Below are 9,677 nucleotides of genomic sequence, written 5' to 3' on the forward strand. Positions count from 1 at the left end.
GTCACATTATTGAAAACAGCTCTGACGTGCTTGTGTGTAAGCTTTGGAAGCATTCTTCATTTAAACCAATTGCTACACAGCCACAACAACCTTGTGAGAAAATCAGGCTGTCCATGCCTTTTAGACCAGTTTAATGAACACCATAGGACAGTATTACTTGCAGCTAGTGAAGAAACACGATTCATGGCCATGGTGCAGTTTCAATACAACATATGCAGTGCAACCAGGGTGAAAAGCAGCGATATGATCCTGCTATGTACTGCAACAAGCAGAAAGTTAAGAATGAAGTGGAGTTGGACCAATAACTTGCCTTCCAAGGGTGCACAAGGGGAAAGATAGTGAGGCTTCTGGGGGTTTACATCTTGATGCTGCTAATGAGGGTGTTTTTAGTATAATTACCCCAACAGGGTGCTTGGCAGCATAATTACCAGAAAGACATTACAGAGGAACATTAGTGTGTCCAGGTACAGTAAATATGTCACGATAGAAGGTGACAAGGTCTGCTTTTTATCTTAAGGAGGATTTTTCCAAAAAAGCTGTTATTTTCACACATGTGCCAAACAAAAATCCGAGTTTCATTATACTTACGACAATAACAGGTTCCCTGTAAATGTATCAAATGTAAAGATTACAAAATGTAAAAGTGCAGAATGCGTGTGAACATTTCAATTCTCAGTGTGGTCTCTCCTGTTGCTGAATGTGTGGGGCCCTTTTTTCTACAAAATGCCAGAGTCAAGTGGGAGTCCAAACAGTCAAGTTTATATGGCTGAGACCCAAACTCCAGCAAATCAGCTGCCCACAGTTGAATGTTCTTTATGAAGTAAGTGAATACCTGGCAGGGATGTCTAGCACTTTTGTGTAGGCGACTCCAGACATATAGTTTAGATCACATAAATGCCACAATGCCTGTAAAAACACCTGGACTTTTTGGCCCCGACTTCAAACATTGCCTTTGCACTCTTTTTACCTTCGCAGATCTTTTATGTGGTCAGGTTGCAGAAAAAAATAATATCATCCCATTAAAGCTAAATGTGTGACATCTGAAATGAGAAGAAGGTTGTTACATGAACACTTCTTGCAGATGTGGGTCAGTCCTTTCTTATGGTCCAGTCAAGTCTGTACTGTATTATTATCATTGTTATACGGAGTGATCGAGGTACTAAACTGCAGCTGGTGTGGATTGTCTGACTTAATATAAATAGTCATGTCATAATAAATAATTCCCACTGACATTTATCAAGGCCCTCTATTATGACAGTTTGAGCTACAAATGTTTAAATATCAGTAGTGTAGTGTCCTGAAATCCCACAAAAACAATATCTGTCAAATTTCCTTCCTCTACTTTTTAAATCCTTTGACTTTATTTCAGTTGCATGCTCCTTTCTGACAATACAACCAGAACTTTAGCAGAAATAACCACAACTATATAAACAGAATTCGGGGATGAAAGCGCAATTTCTCAGACATTGTGCCTTTACTTTATCTCCCCTCCCCTCTGAGCAGAGACTTTTAATCATCCCGATATGATTTAGTCACTTTTAAACAATAATGATCATGGAAGCAGCGTCATTTGGGACGAGGTGATCAATCAGGGGCTCATTCAGCTTTAATTCATGTAGATGCACACCTAATACTCATTACAAAGATGCAATTTCCACCCAGTCAACATAGATTAATGGGGGACCATCTCTCCTAGTGTTTCTTTGTGCAGTGCCATGCCTCCAGCAGGATAGATGACTTTCATACAGACAGAACTGGTCCACGCGCTCATTCATTTAACAGACACATTTATGACAATTCGGTTGGTTGACAGAATATTCAGGAAACAGCAATCAAAATGACACAGAGCAGAGTTCTGCTTTGGTATTTTTTATTGGTTTTGCTTAAAACGAGAACAGGATTTGAGTCACAAATGTCTTCCATCGAAAAGGTCTTTACACATTCAGCAAAACATCAGAAATACCACCAAAGAAATATATTCTGTAAATACTTTGAAAGTTGTGATCATTGTGATCAGGTATTCATTTTGAAGCAAAAATAAATGCAGGAAGTTTTATAAAACGACATGTTGTAAAACATTTAACAAAGTTGCATCAATTCCTTTACAAACCACTTTTCATTCAGCTTCAGGTAGTAGGTTCCTTAAACTTATTATTCAAAAATATGTTGTATGGTTAACATAGTCATGAAAATTGTTTTTTTTTATCTTTAATTTATTGTTTTTACTTAAATTACAAAAAAATCCTTCATATATTTACATGAATATCAATGTAGTTGCTTCCATCAGTGTTGAATAAACCACATATCTCAGAAAAGTTACTGGAAATCTGGTCACATTGTTCTTAATGTATTTTGATAGATAATATCTATGAATGTTACTGTATATCTACATCTTCCTATCACATATGTTTCTGTATAAAATCTCAGTAATTCAGCATAAACTTATACGGGTAACTGAATGAGCCTCTTGGGTCCTAATAAGCAGACATGTACTGGTATTTCCTCAAATGCAAACTAAAGCCTATATTCCCCTGGTTTATTATACACACTTTCAGTATTAATATTAATGTGACTTCCGTTTGTGGAAAAAAAAATACTATGAAGTTTGAGAACTCTGTCGGCACAGAAAATCTTTGAGTTTTGCAACTGAATAGACACTTGTAGACTGAAATTGCCATTTTCCTGGTGCATCTCTAATTTCCCTCGTATCAGCAGGCGCTGGTGGCAATGCTGAGGGCAGATTACAGCATGGGGAGAGCCTGTCCTGAAGCGCTCCAGGTGGCTGGAGTTAACTGTGCTGCCCTGGGCTATGTCACTGTGAGCTGGACCAGCATCCCTGCCCATGGCCCTCCCCTTCTCTATATCCTCCATCTCCCTCGGCATGCCCATCCATCCATCCTGCACTAATTGGGTTTGGTACTGGAATCCCCCTCTCACAGCATACGCTCACGTCCAACCGCTAGCCGTAAAGACAAGCATGTTTAGCGCAACAATTATGATAATTGCTGCAGAGCACTCAGCTAAGGGAATAAGCAAATCTGATTAAGGGCCCTTCTGCATGATCAAATATTAATCTGATGTGTCTTCACTCTGACCTGGCTTGGAACATAAGAAGCTCTTATGGTCTTATGCATTAACAGATTTGCGCAGGCTGAACTCATAGCAACTAATAATATTGGACATGCAAGTCAGAGCGCTGAGAAAACCTTGTGGGAGTAGAATCCACTTACATGTACAATAAAACTAAATAACAATATCATGGACTATAATCAGACTAAGCGTTATAAGAACTCGATTACTTCAAAAGGCTGCTGACAGTAAGCACCTATTATTTGAAATTCTCAGAACCACCTGTTGGACTGAAGTCAACAAGCTACGTTATATAAGTAATAAGCTTTATATTCACATTATGTTTAATGCCACAAAAACAAAACACACATGAAAGTTCCACCTGTTAACCTTCATGCTTTAAAAATGTTTTACATTATGTAAGTAAAATCTTAATAATAATTTATATATTTTTTTATATTATCCAGATAAATTAAAATAATGTAAATGTCAAATTTTAGAAAGTATTTTTCCCATACATATTTATATTTTTAATTTAATTAAGCTTTTCTAAGGAATTCTAATTATTAAATACAGTGTTGTGACGGGGAAATGAAAATGAAGTCGCTGCTCTTTTAAAAACATTAAGGTTTGAAAGAAACAAGAGGAAATTTTTCAGGCTGGAGAAATTACTGTCACTAAATATAAATAGAAGGTGTTCACACAAGACTTTCTGAAAGAAACAAAACTAAATATTATTTAAAAATGTTTTTATTTTTGAAAATGGTCAAAATCCTCATCAGCAAACACATCGGTTATTCAGCACCATCCCCGAAGTCCACTGGCCTCATCCGATTTGACCTTCCAGCCTACAGTCAAGTCTAGAGAGCAAGCAATAAACAAGATGGCGATGAACCAGACAGCAACTGGCAGTTTAAAGAAGATTAGAATGATATTAAATCAACACAAATACCCAGTATTTAACAACACAAAACAGCTTGTAAGAATCATTGGATTATGAATCTGGATTACATCTCTAGGCCCTCATTGCTGAGACACTCTGTCTATGGGGAAGAGGGAGGGGGACTCCAGATGAACTAATCTACTTACAAAGCATATTGAACTTACTATGATTTATACATAAGATAAGGCTTATTCTAAGGTCAATTCTTACAGTAATTCAAAACATACTGTTTATTCTGTTGGACATTAATGCAACAGATGTCCCTGCTACCCGCTGCTCCTCCTCAAATAAATACATGTCTGCATGAAAGTAAAACAGTGGAACTACAAGATGCACCGTATGTGATCGGGGGAGGAATGTCTAGCTGAATAATACGAACCACAGGACCACCAAATAACATCAGCACTCTATATATAGAAAGTAAATATCAGGAGACAAGACGAGCCATGGTAAACTTTTAGAGCACAAAGTGAGGGTTGTAAAATCTAAATGTTAAGTTCAATAGCATAAACCCTCCAGTGAAAATTTGAAATTAAAAATTAAATAACACACAAACTGTATGACGATAAATTGTAAAAGCTGCCATAGTCATCAATCAAATGTTCTGCATGCAATCGTACAAGCTGTGAAATCTAGGAATTCAACGCGCTTTGCAGTGCTTTTTTCAAGTATGTTAATATTTTTTCAAAAAGAAAGAAAACAAAACAGCAATTAATTTTTAGCTTCTTCTTATTACTGGATTTCTAAAGCGATACACACTAATCCACTGACGCCGTGCATTTAATTTAGAGCATAGTTCTGTGAAACAAGTCTAAGACTGTTTGTGAGAATGATCCTTCTTGACTAATATGAGATTAACCCAGATGCTTTGCACAGGAATAAAAACATGCTCACTGCTAGCTTTATGGTAAATGCATATAAATACAATATATTACTAAAATAGCGAGGCTATGCATAACCAAAAGAAAACAAGGTATATATTTTTAAAAATCGCAAACACGTTGAAAACCACTGTAAGAGTATTCTAAAACCAACATCATATGAATGTCTGGCTGTGGAGGACAGTGATCTAAGGAAAGTCACGCATACACAAGGAGCTCTAACACACAAATCTGGTAGAACACTATTTACTGATGAGTCAGTGTGCTGGAAGAGTTGTAACAATCCCGGGACACAGAAAAGCTTTAAAGTTAGCAAAGACGCTTAAAAATATATTGAAATTATAAAGAAAAAATACACACAGCCTCTTTTTTTAAACAAAAAACACCGCATCATTCTGAGGTAGCACCTTGATGCTAAAGGGAAGGAAGCTGAAATGAAAAATAAATAATCACAACCATGTTTTTCTTCTAGCTCTTACACGCGGAAGGTATATTTACTGAAGCTGATGAATTGTGCTCTTCCTGTTCTGTGCTGCAGCTGTTGGAAATACTGACAGACATAACTTAATGTACTCATATTAAAACACTGACCAAGAAGCTGACCAAACAATTTCCAAAACACACTGAGAAGGTTACTATCAAGAGCTGCATTAACTGATTAAGTTATTACTGTTTTTATATATTGTTATAACATTTCAATTATGGCGATTGTTGAAAAAGGACTTTAGTTACTTTCAGTTAAAAATACAGTAGAAAACAGTTCAGTCATTGGGCCACATCATCTGTGGTCATTAGATTTTAGCCTGTTATTTGCCTACAAGTAACCATAGTAACAAAACTGATGCTTTACAGTACGTTAATGGTTAAGCTCACTTACAATTTACATAGCTTAGCCAGTGATCGCATTAACTAAAACAAGTGAAAACGCATGACAATATTCTGCTGTTCTTCACTGTTCATTTGCAACGGTTTGTGTGTGATAAGTGTAGTTTGAAATAGAAAACAGTTGTTCTAGGGAGAGCTCTTTCACTTCACATCCGTCTTTGCCCCAAATGTTTAAAGAAAATTTTTATAATGTTTTCTCTTTTTTTGGCAGATGGGATATTTTTAAACTTATCAAATGATTCACGTTTGGTTGGAGAAAAAAAAGAGAAAGAAATAAAATTATTATCCTCCTCCCCGAGTCCTACTCCTGTCAGCCTGCAGTCATTTCACAGCCCAATCTAAACACTGAAGTGGGAGACAAGATTGAGTATTTTCATAGCATGCTGCATTGCACCCTGACGCTGTAGACTGACTGCTGTTGGAGTGACCAGAGCTCATCTCTCTGCATAGGGAATGGTCAGTAATCCTTCCTGGACGCTCTAGGAAAAGTAGCAGCTCTGAGGCAGACTACACTTTCTGTACCACTTCTAAACAGAAGACTGCTTCTGCGCTGTATAAGTATGCGTCTTGCTCTGTCCTCATACACAATTGGATTATAGCAGTATTCCTCTAATTCTGAACAGGTCTCAAAGATTTAATATTCCTCTGAAATTTGATATATGCCCTAATTTAGAACCTCATGACATGCAACTTGTGACATTCCTGTTGAAAAACTCATTAACCCCTTGAAACTATATTAATGCTTTTGGATGAGGATTTGGTTGATTTTGTGAGGTTTGACTTTTTCGGCTCATAATTTCAATCTAATATTTTTTTTTAAACAATCTGTGGGCCCATATACTAAAATATATGAAAAATATATTCAAAAGCGTGTAACTATAACTAAACCGAAAACTTCAGTTTGCACATTCTGAAGTAAAAATTAACCTAACAAACTACTAGACTAGACGTCTTCATATTGCTTCATAATTATTGTTTTTATGTACTCAATGTTGTATCAATACAGATAGTCCGAAACTGTGGAAACATCAGAAGAACACGGTGACATAAATAAACCATGTTTCCACTGTGAAATAGATCGTTGATGATGATGTCAAAAGTATTTCAGACATTTTTTGTCTTATTATCAATATGTACAACTAATTTGATGAGTACATTTTTTTTGTTTGTTAATAATTTTAGTACAGTTCATTTCAAATGCAATAGATATTTTAATTAATTAGAAAAAAGGACTTTATGAAACACTTTATGATAATTTTGGCTTATTGTGAAATGTATTTTTAGTTCATCACATGCTGTCTATAATATTATTCCTATTATTATTCACAACGGCATGAATAGTAATTCATGTAACTAACTATACGGAATAAATAATAAAAATCACAGCCTTAAACTGAAATCATATCTGATTTGCATGAATTGTTTATATAAATTATATTATTCTCAGTATAACTTTTATTATTATCTAATTCTGTAAACAGTGGAGGTGTGCTGCTACAAGTGGCTGAGCTTTATTTCCACTTTGGTGCACATGGAGCCCAGGCAGGTGCACAGAGCCCACCGTGGGGTATCAGGTATCCCCTTGGCCTAGGCCTCTCCCATTTGTCATGGTGAATGAGTGGTTTGCCTGACTGCACTTTCTCATTCCATTTCCTCCCAGGCTGCACTGAGGCCCTACCACCCACTGTACGCTGTCATTTCTTTAACCCCTTTTCCATTCACATGAAGTGCGGGCAATAATGCTCTCTCACATTCCTCCTTTCAATAGCTTACACTTTACAGTCCCCCACCTCTGCCCCCCAAACTCACTGCACACACACGCATGCACACACACGCACACACACACTCGCGTATACACACCTCTCTTCTCCTGGTCAGTCTACACCTCTCCTAATGGTGTGAAAAGCAAATGTTGTCCGTGTGACAAGTCACAGGTGTTCTACAAAAAATAGTGGTTGAATAATAATCATAGAAATAACTAAAACAAGCACAGGTTTAAAAAAAATGGAAGAATAAATTAAATACTTTAAATATACTCAGCTATGATATTGACATAACGAATTCTTCAATGAAAAAAAAACAAAAAAACCCCAACAACATCACGGGCCTGGCAGATGCTCAGAAGGTTAATTATTAACCTATTTAGAAGAAATCTCTCACCACCCTCTCAGTCCACGTATAAAGGCAAATGTTAGTGCTGCTCTTACTTACGTCCATAATGCCTTCCACCATCCATTCTAGCTGTGATATTTGGCTCACCAGTAAAAGCCACAACACTGCGCCCATCGGCACCCACTCTGCAACTGTAAGAAGAAACTGGAATGGAAAACATTGTCTGCTCCTACTCAACAAGGGGAAAAAAGCGCTCAAGCACAAGTAAGGGTAATTGCAAAACACCCTGAGCTCATCCTATAAAGAAACTTTGTTTCTTTCCTTTTTTTTCCTCCAAAAAGAAAACCAGGAAATCTCCACTTATTTCAACAAACATTTGCCTAAACTCAGGAACTAGGCTGGACTCCCCCCATACACCACCCCCTTGCCTTTTTAAAAGTGTGGTGCGGGTCTGTGGAAGATCGGGAGAGCGTCAGTGTGTGTAGATGCAGTGCGAAGAGATTGCAGCACCATCTGCTGGTAAAAAAAAGAGCCAAGAAAATAAGAGAAGGAATAAGGATAAAGTTATGGCAGAAGCCGACAGAAAGATGAGTCCTCTGTGAGGGATATTTTCCCCCAATTTAAATTTAGAGTCCATATGTATTACTGCTAGTGGTTTGTACTTTGAATGAAAAAAAAATATGACGGGAAAACGCAAGACCCTAATAGAGGGAAGAAACGCCATGACTGAGAGACATAATTCAACTTCCCATCACTAACTAGAAGAGGTAAAAGTTCATGGAGGCCTCTTCCTCACATCACATCCATAGCTCTGACTACGAGACATATAAACAACCTATTTCATTCTTGCCCTCATTTCCTTCAGTGGATCCTTTGGACAACTAATAATGAGTTAATCAGCCTGATTGCACATTCATCACTGTGATATGTTTCTCTCTCTCTTTTTTTCACCTGACAAGGGCAAGCATGTTTTACTTGGGAAATGAAATATTTAGTGACCTGCTCCTTTTGCCCTTACACTGGAGACAGAGGCCCTACAGCTGAGTAAACAGCTGGGCTGCACAGTGGACAGGTAACATCTAGCGCCCACTCTGCTCAGCACTGACTAATAAAAGCCACGTTACCCTGGACACTGGACTCAGAGCACTATTCTTCCCTCAAATAAAACTGACAAACAACAAGTGCAATTTAGCCTTTTTTTTTTTTTTACTTTATTATTAAAATATGCATTTATGTGTTATCCATGTTAAATGTTAAAAAACAAAAGCAAAACAAAAAAACTGGCAGAAAATGGACAAGAGTGACAACTTTCACTGCTAAAGGGCCTCACCAATGGAATATATGCGGTACTGCACAATATATATTTCTATCCATCCATTAGACGAATCAAAGTTAAAATGTATAAAAGTGGTCTTGCCTGCCTTAAAAGTGGCCTTCCGCACTGAAACATTCTATTGTAGTCCTCCTCGGTAAACCAACTCACACAACACAGCCAAAGAACAAGGAAAATTATAGCCTTTCCTCTGAGTCTATTCTGCCAACTTCAGAGATTGATATGTAAACCAACAAGACAGATGGACTGGAGAGATGTTAGGAAAATGAAGAGGATGAATATTATTGAGAAGAAAAAGGAAAATTATATAAATGTATTAATCAAATGCATTTTTCTCCTGGTGCAGTGTCCAGCAAGTCACAAAATGAAATCAGTGCTGAGATTTGGGTTGACCTGTTGTTCAAGCAACGTTTGTGTAAGTGACACACTGAGAGAGAGAATTTATGAGACAATA

General features: G+C 37.2%; 1 protein-coding gene across 3 annotated transcripts in view; it reads right to left on the reverse strand.

The window, feature by feature from the left end:
• Nucleotides 1–8,629, reverse strand: part of LOC309711698 (E3 SUMO-protein ligase ZBED1-like) — a 40,334-nt gene extending 31,705 nt beyond the window's left edge. Inside the window, exons 1-3 of one of the 3 annotated variants that reach the window (XR_014278072.1) lie at nucleotides 7,990–8,629; nucleotides 7,639–7,717; nucleotides 1,744–3,929 (exon numbers count right to left, since the gene is read on the reverse strand). The gene's annotated coding sequence lies outside the window, so the exon portion shown is untranslated. Of the gene's footprint in view, nucleotides 1–1,743; nucleotides 3,930–7,638 lie in introns of those variants that run through there. The other 2 variants (XR_014278073.1, XR_014278071.1) reach the window with 2 other exon arrangements.
• Nucleotides 8,630–9,677: the final 1,048 nt, after the last annotated feature.

Source organism: Aulonocara stuartgranti (genome assembly GCF_965226115.1).
Source record: "Aulonocara stuartgranti genome assembly, chromosome: 1".
NCBI lineage: Eukaryota > Metazoa > Chordata > Actinopteri > Cichliformes > Cichlidae > Aulonocara > Aulonocara stuartgranti.